Genomic DNA, 21,551 nt, shown 5'->3' on the forward strand with positions numbered 1-21,551 from the left:
AAAATTGTTCGGCGTTATTTTGTTATTTTGATGCTATTGGGGAGGCTCATAGGGCGTATGGGGGTCAGGCGTGGCTGCGATATGATGAGCAATTCCGTCAGCGGAAGGCGGTTCGGCCGGCGATTCGGTGGGACCAGAAGGATATTGCTCTCTGGTTACGGGTTACGGCTCCGGTTAGGCAGCCCTTTCCCGGGAGCGGTGGCCAGGGAGGCCAGACTAGTCAGAGTGGACCAAGCGGCGGGGAAAAGGCGGGGTTTTGCTGGCAATTCAATGAAGGCCAGTGCAAGTTCGGGGCCACGTGCAAGTTCAAGCACGTGTGCTCCGAGTGTAATGGGGCATCACACGGGGCGGCAAAATGTCTGCGGAAAAAGAGGTCCGGGAACCAGCACGGGGCTGGTCAAGGGGGTGTCGCCGGTGAGGGTGGAAAGGATGGCCCCTTATCTAAATGAGTATCCGGATAGGGCGGCAGCTAAGTTGCTTTATGAAGGGTTTAGTGTTGGTTTTGTTATTCCTCCGCCTCCTTATGAGGTTCCGGTTACGCGGAGAAATTTAAAATCGGCTTACTTGCATGCGGAAGTCGTGTCGGAAAAGTTGTTAAAAGAAGTTTCGTTGGGGCGCATGTCGGGGCCATTTGTGGAGTCGCCGGTGAAAGATTTAGTTGTGTCCCCTTTGGGTATTGTCCCTAAACGCGAGCCCGGAAAGTTTCGTTTGATTCAACATTTATCGTATCCCAAAGGTTCGTCGGTAAATGACGGGATTGATCACGAGTTGTGTTCCGTAGTTTATACCTCATTCGATAAGGCGGTGGGGTTAGTGCGGGCTGCGGGTCCGGGGGCGCTGCTAGCAAAAACCGACATCGAGGCGGCGTTCAGGTTGTTGCCGGTGCATCCAGAAAGCCAACGGCTGTTGGGTTGTTTTTGGAATGGGGCCTTTTACGTGGATCGGTGCCTTCCGATGGGGTGTTCTCTTTCTTGTGCATACTTCGAGGCGTTTAGTAGCTTCGTGGAGTGGGTAACGAGGGGAGTATCCGGGGTCGATTCGTTGATCCATTACTTAGATGATTTTTTGTGCGTTGGCCCGGGGGGTTCGCCGGTTTGCGGTAACTTGCTTCATGCCCTGCAGAAGGTGGCGAGGGATTTTGGGATCCCTTTGGCGCCGGAAAAAACGGAGGGCCCGGTAGCGACGATTTGTTTCTTGGGAATCGAAATTGACTCGGTGGCAATGGAGTGTCGGCTCCCGGCGGATAAGTTGGGTGCTTTGAGGCTGGAGGTGCGACGGGCTTGTAGAAGGAAGAAAATGTCGCTGAGGGAGCTTCAGTCGCTGCTGGGGAAGTTGAATTTCGCCTGCCGGATTATGCCGATGGGGAGGGTGTTTGGTAGAAGGTTGGCGGCGGCAACGGCGGGAGTGCGGGCGCCGCATCATTTTGTGAGGCTCAAGGAGGAGCACCAAGCTGATCTTCAGGTTTGGGATGACTTCTTGGGCCAGTACAATGGTCGCTCGCTATGGATGGCCCCAGCGCAGGATACGAGTGATCTGAATATTTTCACGGATGCGGCTGGGGCGGGTGGCTTTGGAGCTTACGGGGGAGGTCCGTGGTGCGCAGGTCAATGGCCGGCTAGCTGGGTGTCCAGTGGATTGACGCGGAATCTGGCCCTGCTCGAGCTGTTTCCCATCGTGGTGGCGGCTACCATTTGGGGGGACAGGCTCAGGGATAAGAAGGTCCGTTTTTACTGCGACAACATGGGGGTGGTGCTTGCCATTAATAACATCACGGCGTCCTCTCCTCCGGTAGTTCAATTGTTGCGACATTTAGTGTTGGTGTGTTTGTCGCTGAACGCGTGGGTGGTGGCGGTGCATGTCCCGGGTGTACGGAATTGTGTTGCTGATGCTCTTTCTCGCTCGCAGTGGGACCGGTTTCGGCAATTGGCCCCGGGAGCGGAACGTCTCGGTTTGGCGTGTCCGGATCATCTATGGGATCTGGTATCGGTCCCGTAGAGCAGCTGTTACAAAGGTCTTTGGCGCGCACGACGTGGAGGGCTTATGCTGCTTGTTGGAGGCAGTGGGAGGAGTGGGTAAGAGAGTTGGGTGATGTTAATACGGATAGAGACAGGTTGGTGGCACTTTTGTATTGGTTAGGGGATGCCTGGGAGGGGGGGTTTTCAGTAGCGAAGGTGAACCGGTTTATATCCGCGGTGGCGTTTGGGCTTAAGTTGCGGGGCTTGCGGGATGTATCGAAGGAATTTCTGGTATCGCAGGCTTTGAAGGGGTTGCGCAGAGGTAGGGTGGAGGCGGATAGTAGAAGGCCGGTGTCGTTTGCTTTGCTGGGCTTGTTGGGCGGTTCATTGGCATCGGTATGTCGTTCTTCAGATGAAATGGATTTGTTTCGGTTGGCTTTCTCGTTGGCGTTCTTCGGAGCATTTAGAATAGGTGAGTTGGTGTCGCCAAGTACTAAACAGGCAGGGGGGCTGAGATCTGGGGAGGTGAGCCTTTTTGCAGATCGGTTGGAGGTATGGTTGCGTAGATCAAAAACTGACCAATTAGGGAAGGGAAAACTGATAGTTTTGTTCGCTCTCCCGGGGTCGGTCATGTGCCCAGTAGAGTGCATGCGGGGTTTTACAAAAAACAGGGGGTCTCCAGATTTGCCTTTGTTACGTCATGTGGACGGGTCGTTCTTGTCCAGGTTTCAGTTTGGAGCTGTTTTTAAAAAATGTTTGACGGCGGTTGGGGTTGCGGCAGGCTCATATTCATCTCATTCCTTCCGGATTGGCGCAGCAACGGAAGCAGGGCGCTGGGGGTTGGATGATGAGGGGGTGAGGCGTATTGGTCGTTGGGAGTCAAAAAGGTTTAAGTCCTATGTCCGCCCCCATATGTTGTAATTTTGTTGTTTATGCTTGCAAATGTTATATGGTGGTGCCTAACTGTGTTTTCCGTTTCAGATTCGCCTCCTTGTCTGGTGTGGTTGATGGGTCATTCGTACGTGCACTGGGGGGCTTTGAGGGCGGACGTCCGCCCGGATGGTCGCCAGTTGCGCATTCCGCGACAGGATGCGGTTGTGCATTGGCTGGGGTTTAGAGGTATGTCGTGGAACAGGGTGTTGGCGGAATTCCAGACATATGTGCGGCTTGATAGGGTTCCGGAGGTTTTAGTGTTGCACGTGGGTGGGAATGACTTAGGAGTCCGCCCTTTTCGTGAGTTGGTGCGGGATATCAAACATGATTTGTTGTGTTTGTGGGTGTCTTATCCCAAGTTGGTGGTAGTGTGGTCGGACATAGTCCCAAGGAAGCATTGGCGGTTAGCTAGATCGGTGGAGAGAGTCAATAAGGCTCGGATAAAGGTTAACCGGGCGGTGTCCCGTTTTGTGGCAAAGAACGGGGGCATTTGCGTGAGGCATAGGGATTTGGAGTCAGGATTGGGGAATTTCTGGAGGAGTGACGGGGTTCATCTGACCGAGGTTGGCATTGATATTTGGAGCTTGGCTATAGCAGAAGGCATAGAAAGGGCGGTGGTGGTGTGGAGGAACTCACAGGCTTAAGGTGGTCAAGGCCTGTTTCGCGGTGGCGGGGGGAGTCCTTGAGGCCAGTCAGTACAAAATGGTGGGGGGGTCGCATCGGGGGTATGCGTCCCCCAAAAAAGGTACATGGTTGAAGACTTCATCGGGTGTTATCCCTTTGAAGTGGTCTTCTGGTAGAAGGTATGTCACTTGAAGGCTTCATCGGGTGTTATCCCTTTGAAGTGGACTTCTAGTGGTCGGTATATCACTTGAGGGCTTCAACGGGTGTTATCCCCTTGAAGTGGACTTCTAGTGGTTGGAGCCATCTGCAGAGGTGAACGGTGCTTCCGAGCTGGTTTACGGCTGGAGGTAATTAGTGGTTTGCAGATGGCTAATTCGGTGTGTTCTTGAAAGGAACATCTGAAGGGGCTTCAAGGACTTCCTCTGCTCGGGTTAATGTTAACGTTAATTGTTATTTATGATTCTGACCCATGTTGGGTCATGTGAATTATTAGGAGGAATTCTCTGGTGGATTCCTAACTAGTTATCCGAATGTTTCGGATTTAAATTGTTTTTATAAAACTGTGAAATTAATAAACGGCTGCTGTGGCCATTTCACATCCAACCTCGGTGTCATGTGTCGTTACTAAATGGGGGTGGGGGATAGTATGGTTTAAGGTTAACACACGACTCTACCTAGGCAGGTCAAGAAGAGGCTGGACGCAGCTGCAGGCTTGAGGGAAGCCGACATGACCGTCCTGGTAGGGAAAGGGTTAATGTTAAGAGGTGAGGGAAAGGTGAAGGAGCTGAAGGAGGGACGGGGAGGAGCTAGGGGGGACGGGGGGGCCGTTACTGCGCTTCCCGCTGTTTCTCGGCATTGAGCCGGAAGCAGCGGGAGGAGTAATACACAAGAAGCAAAGCTCCCACCCTCCCACCCTTGTTTTGTTACTCCTTAGGTCTTCTGTACGTCCGTATATGAGCGTTGTGTTTTATTTTGTGTGTTTATTTAACATGTTTTTCTTTTTTCCGGAGTAGGTTCTGTTGTCATGGCAGCTGGCGGGGGGAGTCCTTGAGGCCAGTCAGTACAAAATGGTGGGGGGGTCGCATCGGGGGTATGCGTCCCCCAAAAAAGGTACATGGTTGAAGACTTCATCGGGTGTTATCCCTTTGAAGTGGTCTTCTGGTAGAAGGTATGTCACTTGAAGGCTTCATCGGGTGTTATCCCTTTGAAGTGGACTTCTAGTGGTCGGTATATCACTTGAGGGCTTCAACGGGTGTTATCCCCTTGAAGTGGACTTCTAGTGGTTGGAGCCATCTGCAGAGGTGAACGGTGCTTCCGAGCTGGTTTACGGCTGGAGGTAATTAGTGGTTTGCAGATGGCTAATTCGGTGTGTTCTTGAAAGGAACATCTGAAGGGGCTTCAAGGACTTCCTCTGCTCGGGTTAATGTTAACGTTAATTGTTATTTATGATTCTGACCCATGTTGGGTCATGTGAATTATTAGGAGGAATTCTCTGGTGGATTCCTAACTAGTTATCCGAATGTTTCGGATTTAAATTGTTTTTATAAAACTGTGAAATTAATAAACGGCTGCTGTGGCCATTTCACATCCAACCTCGGTGTCATGTGTCGTTACTAAATGGGGGTGGGGGATAGTATGGTTTAAGGTTAACACACGACTCTACCTAGGCAGGTCATGTACAAATGCATTGTCCAACAGGTGTTGAAATAATGGGATTAAAAGGGGAGATCCCATCCGAAAGACAAAAACAATGGCAAACACAAAAAGCACTTTTGGAATCTGATTTTAGTAAACACATAAGGAAAGGGTGCACCGGTCCTGGAAATACTGCAATACCAGGTCAATGCGTGGAGTGGACAGAGCAAGCTCTATTTCCATCTCCCTGTTCTAAAAATCCATTTAATATATGGTCACCAGATAGGGGACGTATCAGATATTAAACTGATAAGAACAGATACTACACTTGATCTTAGCCAAAAGGCCGAGAAGCGATAACCCGAACGTGCCGCGCGTTTTGCTTCTTTTGCTTGCACCACAATGCAGTTCTGAAAGAGGAGGAATCGACATAAAAACGCATTCCTGGCAACGCCCAAATGCCCTCCTGCCGTGCAAACACTGGCAGCAGCAGCAGCAGCAGCAGCAGCAGCAGCAGTAAGTGCATGCCCACTGCCACCCCTTCTCCTTTCACACCTTGTATCAGCTTTAATCCAGTCCAGTGCTGCCTGCTGAGCAGCACTGACCAACACTGCCTGGGCCCAGGCTTTTATCTCTGAGGCCCCATTATGATGTCAGAAAGCTGGCTCTGGCTCCTGAGGTCTCCACTATGACACGTGCAAAGTTCCGTCTGAACTTTATATAAGACGGTGCGGCTCAGTCAGTCACTCAGTGTTGCCTGAGAGGGCAACACTGCAACAGCCGGCCCCCAGGCTGTCTTTTTCTTGCACAGCTAGTTGCCTCCAGGAGGCCACAAGAGGGAGACAAGGGACTGCAAAATGGAAAATAGGCATCCACCAACTTTACAGACAACTTGTTCTCCTTGCTCCTACAACCTCCATCCTTGCACAGTTTGTTATTCTTCCAGGTAACATAGTAACAAATCCAAATTGCTGCTCTCTTTGTAGGCAAGCAAGGGTTTGTTGCAACTGCAATTCTTACTTCTTCTTGAAATGTAGGGACCACAGTACATTCCATCACATCCATCTAGTGTACACAGGTAGGTCCATTGTGACGGGCGGGCGGGCGGGCGGGCTGGCTGCTTTAATGGCTGTTTGCTGTTCCCCTACTCCACTCCACTATTTGACTATGGTGCTGCATCAATCAGTGGCTGGCTCAGGTGCAGCTCTTTAACCTACCTAGGAGTGAGGGCGGAGAGAAGACAAGGAAGGTGAATGAGCTGTTCCAATGTGAAATGCCGGAAACACAGAAACACAGACGACACAAAACAAGAGGTGGCAATGTATTAATTAATTGCATTTAATAAATTAGCTCATTATCACACATGACTGTACAAATGCATTGTCCAACAGGTGTTGAAATAATGGGATTAAAAGGGGAGATCCCATCCGAAAGACAAAAACAATGGCAAACACGAAAAGCACTTTTGGAATCTGATTTTAGTAAACACATAAGGAAAGGGTGCACCGGTCCTGGAAATACTGCAATACCAGGTCAATGCGTGGAGTGGACAGAGCAAGCTCTATTTCCATCTCCCTGTTCTAAAAATCCATTTAATATATGGTCCCCAGATAGGGGACGTATCAGATATTAAACTGATAAGAACAGATACTACACTTGATCTTAGCCAAAAGGCCGAGAAGCGATAACCCGAAAGTGCCGCGCGTTTTGCTTCTTTTGCTTGCACCACAATGCAGTGCTGAAAGAGGAGGAATCGACATAAAAACGCCTTCCTGGCAACGCCCAAATGCCCTCCTGCCGTGCAAACACTGGCAGCAGCAGCAGCAGCAGCAGCAGTAAGTGCATGCCCACTGCCACCCCTTCTCCTTTCACACCTTGTATCAGCTTTAATCCAGTCCAGTGCTGCCTGCTGAGCAGCACTGACCAACACTGCCTGGGCCCATGCTTTTATCTCTGAGGCCCCATTATGATGTCAGAAAGCTGGCTCTGGCTCCTGAGGTCTCCACTATGACACGTGCAAAGTTCCGTCTGAACTTTATATAAGACGGTGCGGCTCAGTCAGTCACTCAGTGTTGCCTGAGAGGGCAACACTGCAACAGCCGGCCCCCAGGCTGTCTTTTTTTTGCACAGCTAGTTGCCTCCAGGAGGCCACAAGAGGGAGACAAGGGACTGCAAAATGGAAAATAGGCATCCACCAACTTTACAGACAACTTGTTCTCCTTGCTCCTACAACCTCCATCCTTGCACAGTTTGTTATTCTTCCAGGTAACATAGTAACAAATCCAAATTGCTGCTCTCTTTGTAGGCAAGCAAGGGTTTGTTGCAACTGCAATTCTTACTTCTTCTTGAAATGTAGGGACCACAGTACATTCCATCACATCCATCTAGTGTACACAGGTAGGTCCATTGTGACGGGCGGGCGGGCTGGCTGCTTTAATGGCTGTTTGCTGTTCCCCTACTCCACTCCACTATTTGACTATGGTGCTGCATCAATCAGTGGCTGGCTCAGGTGCAGCTCTTTAACCTACCTAGGAGGGAGGGCGGAGAGAAGACAAGGAAGGTGAATGAGCTGTTCCAATGTGAAATGCCGGAAACACAGAAACACAGACGACACAAAACAAGAGGTGGCAATGTATTAATTAATTGCATTTAATAAATTAGCTCATTATCACACATGACTGTACAAATGCATTGTCCAACAGGTGTTGAAATAATGGGATTAAAAGGGGAGATCCCATCCGAAAGACAAAAACAATGGCAAACACAAAAAGCACTTTTGGAATCTGATTTTAGTAAACACATAAGGAAAGGGTGCACCGGTCCTGGAAATACTGCAATACCAGGTCAATGCGTGGAGTGGACAGAGCAAGCTCTATGTCCATCTCCCTGTTCTAAAAATCCATTTAATATATGGTCCCCAGATAGGGGACGTATCAGATATTAAACTGATAAGAACAGATACTACACTTGATCTTAGCCAAAAGGCCGAGAAGCGATAACCCGAACGTGCCGCGCGTTTTGCTTCTTTTGCTTGCACCACAATGCAGTGCTGAAAGAGGAGGAATCGACATAAAAACGCCTTCCTGGCAACGCCCAAATGCCCTCCTGCCGTGCAAACACTGGCAGCAGCAGCAGCAGCAGTAAGTGCATGTCCACTGCCACCCCTTCTCCTTTCACACCTTGTATCAGCTTTAATCCAGTCCAGTGCTGCCTGCTGAGCAGCACTGACCAACACTGCCTGGGCCCAGGCTTTTATCTCTGAGGCCCCATTATGATGTCAGAAAGCTGGCTCTGGCTCCTGAGGTCTCCACTATGACACGTGCAAAGTTCCGTCTGAACTTTATATAAGACGGTGCGGCTCAGTCAGTCACTCAGTGTTGCCTGAGAGGGCAACACTGCAACAGCCGGCCCCCAGGCTGTCTTTTTTTTGCACAGCTAGTTGCCTCCAGGAGGCCACAAGAGGGAGACAAGGGACTGCAAAATGGAAAATAGGCATCCACCAACTTTACAGACAACTTGTTCTCCTTGCTCCTACAACCTCCATCCTTGCACAGTTTGTTATTCTTCCAGGTAACATAGTAACAAATCCAAATTGCTGCTCTCTTTGTAGGCAAGCAAGGGTTTGTTGCAACTGCAATTCTTACTTCTTCTTGAAATGTAGGGACCACAGTACATTCCATCACATCCATCTAGTGTACACAGGTAGGTCCATTGTGACGGGCGGGCGGGCGGGCGGGCTGGCTGCTTTAATGGCTGTTTGCTGTTCCCCTACTCCACTCCACTATTTGACTATGGTGCTGCATCAATCAGTGGCTGGCTCAGGTGCAGCTCTTTAACCTACCTAGGAGGGAGGGCGGAGAGAAGACAAGGAAGGTGAATGAGCTGTTCCAATGTGAAATGCCGGAAACACAGAAACACAGACGACACAAAACAAGAGGTGGCAATGTATTAATTAATTGCATTTAATAAATTAGCTCATTATCACACATGACTGTACAAATGCATTGTCCAACAGGTGTTGAAATAATGGGATTAAAAGGGGAGATCCCATCCGAAAGACAAAAACAATGGCAAACACAAAAAGCACTTTTGGAATCTGATTTTAGTAAACACATAAGGAAAGGGTGCACCGGTCCTGGAAATACTGCAATACCAGGTCAATGCGTGGAGTGGACAGAGCAAGCTCTATTTCCATCTCCCTGTTCTAAAAATCCATTTAATATATGGTCACCAGATAGGGGACGTATCAGATATTAAACTGATAAGAACAGATACTACACTTGATCTTAGCCAAAAGGCCGAGAAGCGATAACCCGAACGTGTCGCGCGTTTTGCTTCTTTTGCTTGCACCACAATGCAGTGCTGAAAGAGGAGGAATCGACATAAAAACGCCTTCCTGGCAACGCCCAAATGCCCTCCTGCCGTGCAAACACTGGCAGCAGCAGCAGCAGCAGCAGCAGCAGTAAGTGCATGCCCACTGCCACCCCTTCTCCTTTCACACCTTGTATCAGCTTTAATCCAGTCCAGTGCTGCCTGCTGAGCAGCACTGACGAACACTGCCTGGGCCCAGGCTTTTATCTCTGAGGCCCCATTATGATGTCAGAAAGCTGGCTCTGGCTCCTGAGGTCTCCACTATGACACGTGCAAAGTTCCGTCTGAACTTTATATAAGACGGTGCGGCTCAGTCAGTCACTCAGTGTTGCCTGAGAGGGCAACACTGCAACAGCCGGCCCCCAGGCTGTCTTTTTCTTGCACAGCTAGTTGCCTCCAGGAGGCCACAAGAGGGAGACAAGGGACTGCAAAATGGAAAATAGGCATCCACCAACTTTACAGACAACTTGTTCTCCTTGCTCCTACAACCTCCATCCTTGCACAGTTTGTTATTCTTCCAGGTAACATAGTAACAAATCCAAATTGCTGCTCTCTTTGTAGGCAAGCAAGGGTTTGTTGCAACTGCAATTCTTACTTCTTCTTGAAATGTAGGGACCACAGTACATTCCATCACATCCATCTAGTGTACACAGGTAGGTCCATTGTGACGGGCGGGCGGGCGGGCGGGCGGGCTGGCTGCTTTAATGGCTGTTTGCTGTTCCCCTACTCCACTCCACTATTTGACTATGGTGCTGCATCAATCAGTGGCTGGCTCAGGTGCAGCTCTTTAACCTACCTAGGAGTGAGGGCGGAGAGAAGACAAGGAAGGTGAATGAGCTGTTCCAATGTGAAATGCCGGAAACACAGAAACACAGACGACACAAAACAAGAGGTGGCAATGTATTAATTAATTGCATTTAATAAATTAGCTCATTATCACACATGACTGTACAAATGCATTGTCCAACAGGTGTTTGATATAATGGGATTAAAAGGGGAGATCCCATCCGAAAGACAAAAACAATGGCAAACACAAAAAGCACTTTTGGAATCTGATTTTAGTAAACACATAAGGAAAGGGTGCATCGGTCCTGGAAATACTGCAATACCAGGTCAATGCGTGGAGTGGACAGAGCAAGCTCTATTTCCATCTCCCTGTTCTAAAAATCCATTTAATATATGGTCCCCAGATAGGGGACGTATCAGATATTAAACTGATAAGAACAGATACTACACTTGATCTTAGCCAAAAGGCCGAGAAGCGATAACCCGAAAGTGCCGCGCGTTTTGCTTCTTTTGCTTGCACCACAATGCAGTGCTGAAAGAGGAGGAATCGACATAAAAACGCCTTCCTGGCAACGCCCAAATGCCCTCCTGCCGTGCAAACACTGGCAGCAGCAGCAGCAGCAGCAGCAGTAAGTGCATGCCCACTGCCACCCCTTCTCCTTTCACACCTTGTATCAGCTTTAATCCAGTCCAGTGCTGCCTGCTGAGCAGCACTGACCAACACTGCCTGGGCCCATGCTTTTATCTCTGAGGCCCCATTATGATGTCAGAAAGCTGGCTCTGGCTCCTGAGGTCTCCACTATGACACGTGCAAAGTTCCGTCTGAACTTTATATAAGACGGTGCGGCTCAGTCAGTCACTCAGTGTTGCCTGAGAGGGCAACACTGCAACAGCCGGCCCCCAGGCTGTCTTTTTTTTGCACAGCTAGTTGCCTCCAGGAGGCCACAAGAGGGAGACAAGGGACTGCAAAATGGAAAATAGGCATCCACCAACTTTACAGACAACTTGTTCTCCTTGCTCCTACAACCTCCATCCTTGCACAGTTTGTTATTCTTCCAGGTAACATAGTAACAAATCCAAATTGCTGCTCTCTTTGTAGGCAAGCAAGGGTTTGTTGCAACTGCAATTCTTACTTCTTCTTGAAATGTAGGGACCACAGTACATTCCATCACATCCATCTAGTGTACACAGGTAGGTCCATTGTGACGGGCGGGCGGGCGGGCTGGCTGCTTTAATGGCTGTTTGCTGTTCCCCTACTCCACTCCACTATTTGACTATGGTGCTGCATCAATCAGTGGCTGGCTCAGGTGCAGCTCTTTAACCTACCTAGGAGGAAGGGCGGAGAGAAGACAAGGAAGGTGAATGAGCTCTTCCAATGTGAAATGCCGGAAACACAGAAACACAGACGACACAAAACAAGAGGTGGCAATGTATTAATTAATTGCATTTAATAAATTAGCTCATTATCACACATGACTGTACAAATGCATTGTCCAACAGGTGTTGAAATAATGGGATTAAAAGGGGAGATCCCATCCGAAAGACAAAAACAATGGCAAACACAAAAAGCACTTTTGGAATCTGATTTTAGTAAACACATAAGGAAAGGGTGCACCGGTCCTGGAAATACTGCAATACCAGGTCAATGCGTGGAGTGGACAGAGCAAGCTCTATTTCCATCTCCCTGTTCTAAAAATCCATTTAATATATGGTCCCCAGATAGGGGACGTATCAGATATTAAACTGATAAGAACAGATACTACACTTGATCTTAGCCAAAAGGCCGAGAAGCGATAACCCGAACGTGCCGCGCGTTTTGCTTCTTTTGCTTGCACCACAATGCAGTGCTGAAAGAGGAGGAATCGACATAAAAACGCCTTCCTGGCAACGCCCAAATGCCCTCCTGCCGTGCAAACACTGGCAGCAGCAGCAGCAGCAGTAAGTGCATGCCCACTGCCACCCCTTCTCCTTTCACACCTTGTATCAGCTTTAATCCAGTCCAGTGCTGCCTGCTGAGCAGCACTGACCAACACTGCCTGGGCCCAGGCTTTTATCTCTGAGGCCCCATTATGATGTCAGAAAGCTGGCTCTGGCTCCTGAGGTCTCCACTATGACACGTGCAAAGTTCCGTCTGAACTTTATATAAGACGGTGCGGCTCAGTCAGTCACTCAGTGTTGCCTGAGAGGGCAACACTGCAACTGCCGGCCCCCAGGCTGTCTTTTTTTTGCACAGCTAGTTGCCTCCAGGAGGCCACAAGAGGGAGACAAGGGACTGCAAAATGGAAAATAGGCATCCACCAACTTTACAGACAACTTGTTCTCCTTGCTCCTACAACCTCCATCCTTGCACAGTTTGTTATTCTTCCAGGTAACATAGTAACAAATCCAAATTGCTACTCTCTTTGTAGGCAAGCAAGGGTTTGTTGCAACTGCAATTCTTACTTCTTCTTGAAATGTAGGGACCACAGTACATTCCATCACATCCATCTAGTGTGTGACGGGCGGGCGGGCGGGCGGGCTGGCTGCTTTAATGGCTGTTTGCTGTTCCCCTACTCCACTCCACTATTTGACTATGGTGCTGCATCAATCAGTGGCTGGCTCAGTTGCAGCTCTTTAACCTACCTAGGAGGGAGGGCGGAGAGAAGACAAGGAAGGTGAATGAGCTGTTCCAATGTGAAATGCCGGAAACACAGAAACACAGACGACACAAAACAAGAGGTGGCAATGTATTAATTAATTGCATTTAATAAATTAGCTCATTATCACACATGACTGTACAAATGCATTGTCCAACAGGTGTTGAAATAATGGGATTAAAAGGGGAGATCCCATCCGAAAGACAAAAACAATGGCAAACACAAAAAGCACTTTTGGAATCTGATTTTAGTAAACACATAAGGAAAGGGTGCACCGGTCCTGGAAATACTGCAATACCAGGTCAATGCGTGGAGTGGACAGAGCAAGCTCTATTTCCATCTCCCTGTTCTAAAAATCCATTTAATATATGGTCCCCAGATAGGGGACGTATCAGATATTAAACTGATAAGAACAGATACTACACTTGATCTTAGCCAAAAGGCCGAGAAGCGATAACCCGAACGTGCCGCGCGTTTTGCTTCTTTTGCTTGCACCACAATGCAGTGCTGAAAGAGGAGGAATCGACATAAAAACGCCTTCCTGGCAACGCCCAAATGCCCTCCTGCCGTGCAAACACTGGCAGCAGCAGCAGCAGCAGCAGCAGCAGTAAGTGCATGCCCACTGCCACCCCTTCTCCTTTCACACCTTGTATCAGCTTTAATCCAGTCCAGTGCTGCCTGCTGAGCAGCACTGACCAACACTGCCTGGGCCCAGGCTTTTATCTCTGAGGCCCCATTATGATGTCAGAAAGCTGGCTCTGGCTCCTGAGGTCTCCACTATGACACGTGCAAAGTTCCGTCTGAACTTTATATAAGACGGTGCGGCTCAGTCAGTCACTCAGTGTTGCCTGAGAGGGCAACACTGCAACAGCCGGCCCCCAGGCTGTCTTTTTTTTGCACAGCTAGTTGCCTCCAGGAGGCCACAAGAGGGAGACAAGGGACTGCAAAATGGAAAATAGGCATCCACCAACTTTACAGACAACTTGTTCTCCTTGCTCCTACAACCTCCATCCTTGCACAGTTTGTTATTCTTCCAGGTAACATAGTAATAAATCCAAATTGCTGCTCTCTTTGTAGGCAAGAAAGGGTCTGTTGCAACTGCAATTCTTACTTCTTCTTGAAATGTAGGGACCACAGTACATTCCATCACATCCATCTAGTGTACACAGGTAGGTCCATTGTGACGGGCGGGCGGGCGGGCGGGCTGGCTGCTTTAATGGCTGTTTGCTGTTCCCCTACTCCACTCCACTATTTGACTATGGTGCTGCATCTATCAGTGGCTGGCTCAGGTGCAGCTCTTTAACCTACCTAGGAGGGAGGGCGGAGAGAAGACAAGGAAGGTGAATGAGCTGTTCCAATGTGAAATGCCGGAAACACAGAAACACAGACGACACAAAACAAGAGGTGGCAATGTATTAATTAATTGCATTTAATAAATTAGCTCATTATCACACATGACTGTACAAATGCATTGTCCAACAGGTGTTGAAATAATGGGATTAAAAGGGGAGATCCCATCCGAAAGACAAAAACAATGGCAAACACAAAAAGCACTTTTGGAATCTGATTTTAGTAAACACATAAGGAAAGGGTGCACCGGTCCTGGAAATACTGCAATACCAGGTCAATGCGTGGAGTGGACAGAGCAAGCTCTATTTCCATCTCCCTGTTCTAAAAATCCATTTAATATATGGTCCCCAGATAGGGGACGTATCAGATATTAAACTGATAAGAACAGATACTACACTTGATCTTAGCCAAAAGGCCGAGAAGCGATAACCCGAACGTGCCGCGCGTTTTGCTTCTTTTGCTTGCACCACAATGCAGTGCTGAAAGAGGAGGAATCGACATAAAAACGCCTTCCTGGCAACGCCCAAATGCCCTCCTGCCGTGCAAACACTGGCAGCAGCAGCAGCAGCAGCAGCAGTAAGTGCATGCCCACTGCCACCCCTTCTCCTTTCACACCTTGTATCAGCTTTAATCCAGTCCAGTGCTGCCTGCTGAGCAGCACTGACCAACACTGCCTGGGCCCAGGCTTTTATCTCTGAGGCCCCATTATGATGTCAGAAAGCTGGCTCTGGCTCCTGAGGTCTCCACTATGACACGTGCAAAGTTCCGTCTGAACTTTATATAAGACGGTGCGGCTCAGTCAGTCACTCAGTGTTGCCTGAGAGGGCAACACTACAACAGCCGGCCCCCAGGCTGTCTTTTTTTTGCACAGCTAGTTGCCTCCAGGAGGCCACAAGAGGGAGACAAGGGACTGCAAAATGGAAAATAGGCATCCACCAACTTTACAGACAACTTGTTCTCCTTGCTCCTACAACCTCCATCCTTGCACAGTTTGTTATTCTTCCAGGTAACATAGTAACAAATCCAAATTGCTGCTCTCTTTGTAGGCAAGCAAGGGTTTGTTGCAACTGCAATTCTTACTTCTTCTTGAAATGTAGGGACCACAGTACATTCCATCACATCCATCTAGTGTACACAGGTAGGTCCATTGTGACGGGCGAGCGGGCTGGCTGCTTTAATGGCTGTTTGCTGTTCCCCTACTCCACTCCACTATTTGACTATGGTGCTGCATCAATCAGTGGCTGGCTCAGGTGCAGCTCTTTAACCTACCTAGGAGGGAGGGCGGAGAGAAGACAAGGAAGGTGAATGAGCTGTTCCAATATGAAATGCCGGAAACACAGAAACACAGACGACACAAAACAAGAGGTGGCAATGTATTAATTAATTGCATTTAATTAATTAGCTCATTATCACACATGACTGTACAAATGCATTGTCCAACAGGTGTTGAAATAATGGGATTAAAAGGGGAGATCCCATCCGAAAGACAAAAACAATGGCAAACACAAAAAGCACTTTTGGAATCTGATTTTAGTAAACACATAAGGAAAGGGTGCACCGGTCCTGGAAATACTGCAATACCAGGTCAATGCGTGGAGTGGACAGAGCAAGCTCTATTTCCATCTCCCTGTTCTAAAAATCCATTTAATATATGGTCCCCAGATAGGGGACGTATCAGATATTAAACTGATAAGAACAGATACTACACTTGATCTTAGCCAAAAGGCCGAGAAGCGATAACCCGAACGTGCCGCGCGTTTTGCTTCTTTTGCTTGCACCACAATGCAGTTCTGAAAGAGGAGGAATCGACATAAAAACGCATTCCTGGCAACGCCCAAATGCCCTCCTGCCGTGCAAACACTGGCAGCAGCAGCAGCAGCAGCAGCAGCAGCAGCAGTAAGTGCATGCCCACTGCCACCCCTTCTCCTTTCACACCTTGTATCAGCTTTAATCCAGTCCAGTGCTGCCTGCTGAGCAGCACTGACCAACACTGCCTGGGCCCAGGCTTTTATCTCTGAGGCCCCATTATGATGTCAGAAAGCTGGCTCTGGCTCCTGAGGTCTCCACTATGACACGTGCAAAGTTCCGTCTGAACTTTATATAAGACGGTGCGGCTCAGTCAGTCACTCAGTGTTGCCTGAGAGGGCAACACTGCAACAGCCGGCCCCCAGGCTGTCTTTTTTTTGCACAGCTAGTTGCCTCCAGGAGGCCACAAGAGGGAGACAAGGGACTGCAAAATGGAAAATAGGCATCCACCAACTTTACAGACAACTTGTTCTCCTTGCTCCTACAACCTCCATCCTTGCACAGTTTGTTATTCTTCCAGGTAACATAGTAATAAATCCAAATTGCTGCTCTCTTTGTAGGCAAGAAAGGGTCTGTTGCAACTGCAATTCTTACTTCTTCTTGAAATGTAGGGACCACAGTACATTCCATCACATCCATCTAGTGTACACAGGTAGGTCCATTGTGACGGGCGGGCGGGCGGGCGGGCTGGCTGCTTTAATGGCTGTTTGCTGTTCCCCTACTCCACTCCACTATTTGACTATGGTGCTGCATCTATCAGTGGCTGGCTCAGGTGCAGCTCTTTAACCTACCTAGGAGGGAGGGCGGAGAGAAGACAAGGAAGGTGAATGAGCTGTTCCAATGTGAAATGCCGGAAACACAGAAACACAGACGACACAAAACAAGAGGTGGCAATGTATTAATTAATTGCATTTAATAAATTAGCTCATTATCACACATGACTGTACAAATGCATTGTCCAACAGGTGTTGAAATAATGGGATTAAAAGGGGAGATCCCATCCGAAAGACAAAAACAATGGCAAACACAAAAAGCACTTTTGGAATCTGATTTTAGTAAACACATAAGGAAAGGGTGCACCGGTCCTGGAAATACTGCAATACCAGGTCAATGCGTGGAGTGGACAGAGCAAGCTCTATTTCCATCTCCCTGTTCTAAAAATCCATTTAATATATGGTCCCCAGATAGGGGACGTATCAGATATTAAACTGATAAGAACAGATACTACACTTGATCTTAGCCAAAAGGCCGAGAAGCGATAACCCGAACGTGCCGCGCGTTTTGCTTCTTTTGCTTGCACCACAATGCAGTGCTGAAAGAGGAGGAATCGACATAAAAACGCCTTCCTGGCAACGCCCAAATGCCCTCCTGCCGTGCAAACACTGGCAGCAGCAGCAGCAGCAGCAGCAGTAAGTGCATGCCCACTGCCACCCCTTCTCCTTTCACACCTTGTATCAGCTTTAATCCAGTCCAGTGCTGCCTGCTGAGCAGCACTGACCAACACTGCCTGGGCCCAGGCTTTTATCTCTGAGGCCCCATTATGATGTCAGAAAGCTGGCTCTGGCTCCTGAGGTCTCCACTATGACACGTGCAAAGTTCCGTCTGAACTTTATATAAGACGGTGCGGCTCAGTCAGTCACTCAGTGTTGCCTGAGAGGGCAACACTACAACAGCCGGCCCCCAGGCTGTCTTTTTTTTGCACAGCTAGTTGCCTCCAGGAGGCCACAAGAGGGAGACAAGGGACTGCAAAATGGAAAATAGGCATCCACCAACTTTACAGACAACTTGTTCTCCTTGCTCCTACAACCTCCATCCTTGCACAGTTTGTTATTCTTCCAGGTAACATAGTAACAAATCCAAATTGCTGCTCTCTTTGTAGGCAAGCAAGGGTTTGTTGCAACTGCAATTCTTACTTCTTCTTGAAATGTAGGGACCACAGTACATTCCATCACATCCATCTAGTGTACACAGGTAGGTCCATTGTGACGGGCGAGCGGGCTGGCTGCTTTAATGGCTGTTTGCTGTTCCCCTACTCCACTCCACTATTTGACTATGGTGCTGCATCAATCAGTGGCTGGCTCAGGTGCAGCTCTTTAACCTACCTAGGAGGGAGGGCGGAGAGAAGACAAGGAAGGTGAATGAGCTGTTCCAATATGAAATGCCGGAAACACAGAAACACAGACGACACAAAACAAGAGGTGGCAATGTATTAATTAATTGCATTTAATTAATTAGCTCATTATCACACATGACTGTACAAATGCATTGTCCAACAGGTGTTGAAATAATGGGATTAAAAGGGGAGATCCCATCCGAAAGACAAAAACAATGGCAAACACAAAAAGCACTTTTGGAATCTGATTTTAGTAAACACATAAGGAAAGGGTGCACCGGTCCTGGAAATACTGCAATACCAGGTCAATGCGTGGAGTGGACAGAGCAAGCTCTATTTCCATCTCCCTGTTCTAAAAATCCATTTAATATATGGTCCCCAGATAGGGGACGTATCAGATATTAAACTGATAAGAACAGATACTACACTTGATCTTAGCCAAAAGGCCGAGAAGCGATAACCCGAACGTGCCGCGCGTTTTGCTTCTTTTGCTTGCACCACAATGCAGTTCTGAAAGAGGAGGAATCGACATAAAAACGCATTCCTGGCAACGCCCAAATGCCCTCCTGCCGTGCAAACACTGGCAGCAGCAGCAGCAGCAGCAGCAGCAGCAGTAAGTGCATGCCCACTGCCACCCCTTCTCCTTTCACACCTTGTATCAGCTTTAATCCAGTCCAGTGCTGCCTGCTGAGCAGCACTGACCAACACTGCCTGGGCCCAGGCTTTTATCTCTGAGGCCCCATTATGATGTCAGAAAGCTGGCTCTGGCTCCTGAGGTCTCCACTATGACACGTGCAAAGTTCCGTCTGAACTTTATATAAGACGGTGCGGCTCAGTCAGTCACTCAGTGTTGCCTGAGAGGGCAACACTGCAACAGCCGGCCCCCAGGCTGTCTTTTTTTTGCACAGCTAGTTGCCTCCAGGAGGCCACAAGAGGGAGACAAGGGACTGCAAAATGGAAAATAGGCATCCACCAACTTTACAGACAACTTGTTCTCCTTGCTCCTACAACCTCCATCCTTGCACAGTTTGTTATTCTTCCAGGTAACATAGTAACAAATCCAAATTGCTGCTCTCTTTGTAGGCAAGCAAGGGTTTGTTGCAACTGCAATTCTTACTTCTTCTTGAAATGTAGGGACCACAGTACATTCCATCACATCCATCTAGTGTACACAGGTAGGTCCATTGTGACGGGCGGGCGGGCGGGCGGGCTGGCTGCTTTAATGGCTGTTTGCTGTTCCCCTACTCCACTCCACTATTTGACTATGGTGCTGCATCAATCAGTGGCTGGCTCAGGTGCAGCTCTTTAACCTACCTAGGAGGGAGGGCTGAGAGAAGACAAGGAAGGTGAATGAGCTGTTCCAATGTGAAATGCCGGAAACACAGAAACACAGACGACACAAAATGTGTTTGCATTTAATAAATTAGCTCATTATCACACATGACTGTACAAATGCATTGTCCAACAGGTGTTGAAATAATGGGATTAAAAGGGGAGATCCCATCCGAAAGACAAAAACAATGGCAAACACAAAAAGCACTTTTGGAATCTGATTTTAGTAAACACATAAGGAAAGGGTGCACCGGTCCTGGAAATACTGCAATACCAGGTCAATGCGTGGAGTGGACAGAGCAAGCTCTATTTCCATCTCCCTGTTCTAAAAATCCATTTAATATATTGTCCCCAGATAGGGGACGTATCAGATATTAAACTGATAAGAACAGATACTACACTTGATCTTAGCCAAAAGGCCGAGAAGCGATAACCCGAACGTGCCGCGCGTTTTGCTTCTTTTGCTTGCACCACAATGCAGTGCTGAAAGAGGAGGAATCGACATAAAAACGCCTTCCTGGCAACGCCCAAATGCCCTCCTGCCGTGAATACACTGGCAGCAGCAGCAGCAGCAGTAAGTGCATGCCCACTGCCACCCCTTCTCCTTTCACACCTTGTATCAGCTTTAATCCAGTCCAGTGCTGCCTGCTGAGCAGCACTGACCAACACTGCCTGGGCCCAGGCTTTTATCTCTGAGGCCCCATTATGATGTCAGAAAGCTGGCTCTGGCTCCTGAGGTCTCCACTATGACACGTGCAAAGTTCTGTCTGAACTTTATATAAGACGGTGCGGCTCAGTCAGTCACTCAGTGTTGCCTGAGAGGGCAACACTGCAACAGCCGGCCCCCAGGCTGTCTTTTTTTTGCACAGCTAGTTGCCTCCAGGAGGCCACAAGAGGGAGACAAGGGACTGCAAAATGGAAAATAGGCATCCACCAACTTTACAGACAACTTGTTCTCCTTGCTCCTACAACCTCCATCCTTGCACAGTTTGTTATTCTTCCAGGTAACATAGTAACAAATCCAAATTGCTGCTCTCTTTGTAGGCAAGCAAGGGTTTGTTGCAACTGCAATTCTTACTTCTTCTTGAAATGTAGGGACCACAGTACATTCCATCACATCCATCTAGTGTACACAGGTAGGTCCATTGTGACGGGCGGGCGGGCGGGCTGGCTGCTTTAATGGCTGTTTGCTGTTCCCCTACTCCACTCCACTATTTGACTATGGTGCTGCATCAATCAGTGGCTGGCTCAGGTGCAGCTCTTTAACCTACCTAGGAGGGAGGGCGGAGAGAAGACAAGGAAGGTGAATGAGCTGTTCCAATGTGAAATGCCGGAAACACAGAAACACAGACGACACAAAACAAGAGGTGGCAATGTATTAATTAATTGCATTTAATAAATTAGCTCATTATCACACATGACTGTACAAATGCATTGTCCAACAGGTGTTGAAATAATGGGATTAAAAGGGGAGATCCCATCCGAAAGACAAAAACAATGGCAAACACAAAAAGCACTTTTGGAATCTGATTTTAGTAAACACATAAGGAAAGGGTGCACCGGTCCTGGAAATACTGCAATACCAGGTCAATGCGTGGAGTGGACAGAGCAAGCTCTATTTCCATCTCCCTGTTCTAAAAATCCATTTAATATATGGTCCCCAGATAGGGGACGTATCAGATATTAAACTGATAAGAACAGATACTACACTTGATCTTAGCCAAAAGGCCGAGAAGCGATAACCCGAACGTGCCGCGCGTTTTGCTTATTTTGCTTGCACCACAATGCAGTGCTGAAAGAGGAGGAATCGACATAAAAACGCCTTCCTGGCAACGCCCAAATGCCCTCCTGCCGTGCAAACACTGGCAGCAGCAGCAGCAGCAGCAGCAGCAGTAAGTGCATGCCCACTGCCACCCCTTCTCCTTTCACACCTTGTATCAGCTTTAATCCAGTCCAGTGCTGCCTGCTGAGCAGCACTGACCAACACTGCCTGGGCCCAGGCTTTTATCT

At 48.5% G+C, this 21,551-nt stretch overlaps 13 non-coding genes across 13 annotated transcripts; all 13 read right to left on the minus strand.

The window, feature by feature from the left end:
- Positions 1 to 5,314: 5,314 nt before the first annotated feature.
- On the minus strand, positions 5,315 to 5,505 carry LOC142675081 (U2 spliceosomal RNA). The gene has a single exon (XR_012852113.1). It is a non-coding gene; the product is annotated as a U2 spliceosomal RNA (small nuclear RNA).
- A 1,137-nt stretch (positions 5,506 to 6,642) lies between these two features.
- Positions 6,643 to 6,833, minus strand: LOC142675045 (U2 spliceosomal RNA). The gene has a single exon (XR_012852085.1). It is a non-coding gene; the product is annotated as a U2 spliceosomal RNA (small nuclear RNA).
- Positions 6,834 to 7,953: 1,120 nt separating this feature from the next.
- Positions 7,954 to 8,144, minus strand: LOC142675055 (U2 spliceosomal RNA). Its single transcript, XR_012852093.1, has one exon. It is a non-coding gene; the product is annotated as a U2 spliceosomal RNA (small nuclear RNA).
- A 1,122-nt stretch (positions 8,145 to 9,266) lies between these two features.
- On the minus strand, positions 9,267 to 9,457 carry LOC142675082 (U2 spliceosomal RNA). Its single transcript, XR_012852114.1, has one exon. It is a non-coding gene; the product is annotated as a U2 spliceosomal RNA (small nuclear RNA).
- Positions 9,458 to 10,593: 1,136 nt separating this feature from the next.
- On the minus strand, positions 10,594 to 10,784 carry LOC142675068 (U2 spliceosomal RNA). Its single transcript, XR_012852103.1, has one exon. It is a non-coding gene; the product is annotated as a U2 spliceosomal RNA (small nuclear RNA).
- Positions 10,785 to 11,908: 1,124 nt separating this feature from the next.
- On the minus strand, positions 11,909 to 12,099 carry LOC142675047 (U2 spliceosomal RNA). The gene has a single exon (XR_012852086.1). It is a non-coding gene; the product is annotated as a U2 spliceosomal RNA (small nuclear RNA).
- Positions 12,100 to 13,204: 1,105 nt separating this feature from the next.
- LOC142675048 (U2 spliceosomal RNA) lies at positions 13,205 to 13,395 on the minus strand. The gene has a single exon (XR_012852087.1). It is a non-coding gene; the product is annotated as a U2 spliceosomal RNA (small nuclear RNA).
- Positions 13,396 to 14,526: 1,131 nt separating this feature from the next.
- LOC142675049 (U2 spliceosomal RNA) lies at positions 14,527 to 14,717 on the minus strand. The gene has a single exon (XR_012852088.1). It is a non-coding gene; the product is annotated as a U2 spliceosomal RNA (small nuclear RNA).
- Positions 14,718 to 15,837: 1,120 nt separating this feature from the next.
- On the minus strand, positions 15,838 to 16,028 carry LOC142675050 (U2 spliceosomal RNA). The gene has a single exon (XR_012852089.1). It is a non-coding gene; the product is annotated as a U2 spliceosomal RNA (small nuclear RNA).
- Positions 16,029 to 17,165: 1,137 nt separating this feature from the next.
- On the minus strand, positions 17,166 to 17,356 carry LOC142675051 (U2 spliceosomal RNA). Its single transcript, XR_012852090.1, has one exon. It is a non-coding gene; the product is annotated as a U2 spliceosomal RNA (small nuclear RNA).
- A 1,120-nt stretch (positions 17,357 to 18,476) lies between these two features.
- LOC142675052 (U2 spliceosomal RNA) lies at positions 18,477 to 18,667 on the minus strand. Its single transcript, XR_012852091.1, has one exon. It is a non-coding gene; the product is annotated as a U2 spliceosomal RNA (small nuclear RNA).
- A 1,114-nt stretch (positions 18,668 to 19,781) lies between these two features.
- Positions 19,782 to 19,972, minus strand: LOC142674976 (U2 spliceosomal RNA). Its single transcript, XR_012852028.1, has one exon. It is a non-coding gene; the product is annotated as a U2 spliceosomal RNA (small nuclear RNA).
- A 1,118-nt stretch (positions 19,973 to 21,090) lies between these two features.
- LOC142675054 (U2 spliceosomal RNA) lies at positions 21,091 to 21,281 on the minus strand. Its single transcript, XR_012852092.1, has one exon. It is a non-coding gene; the product is annotated as a U2 spliceosomal RNA (small nuclear RNA).
- Positions 21,282 to 21,551: the final 270 nt, after the last annotated feature.

The sequence above is a fragment of the Rhinoderma darwinii genome, assembly GCF_050947455.1.
Source record: "Rhinoderma darwinii isolate aRhiDar2 chromosome 2 unlocalized genomic scaffold, aRhiDar2.hap1 SUPER_2_unloc_25, whole genome shotgun sequence".
Taxonomy (NCBI): Eukaryota; Metazoa; Chordata; class Amphibia; order Anura; family Rhinodermatidae; genus Rhinoderma; species Rhinoderma darwinii.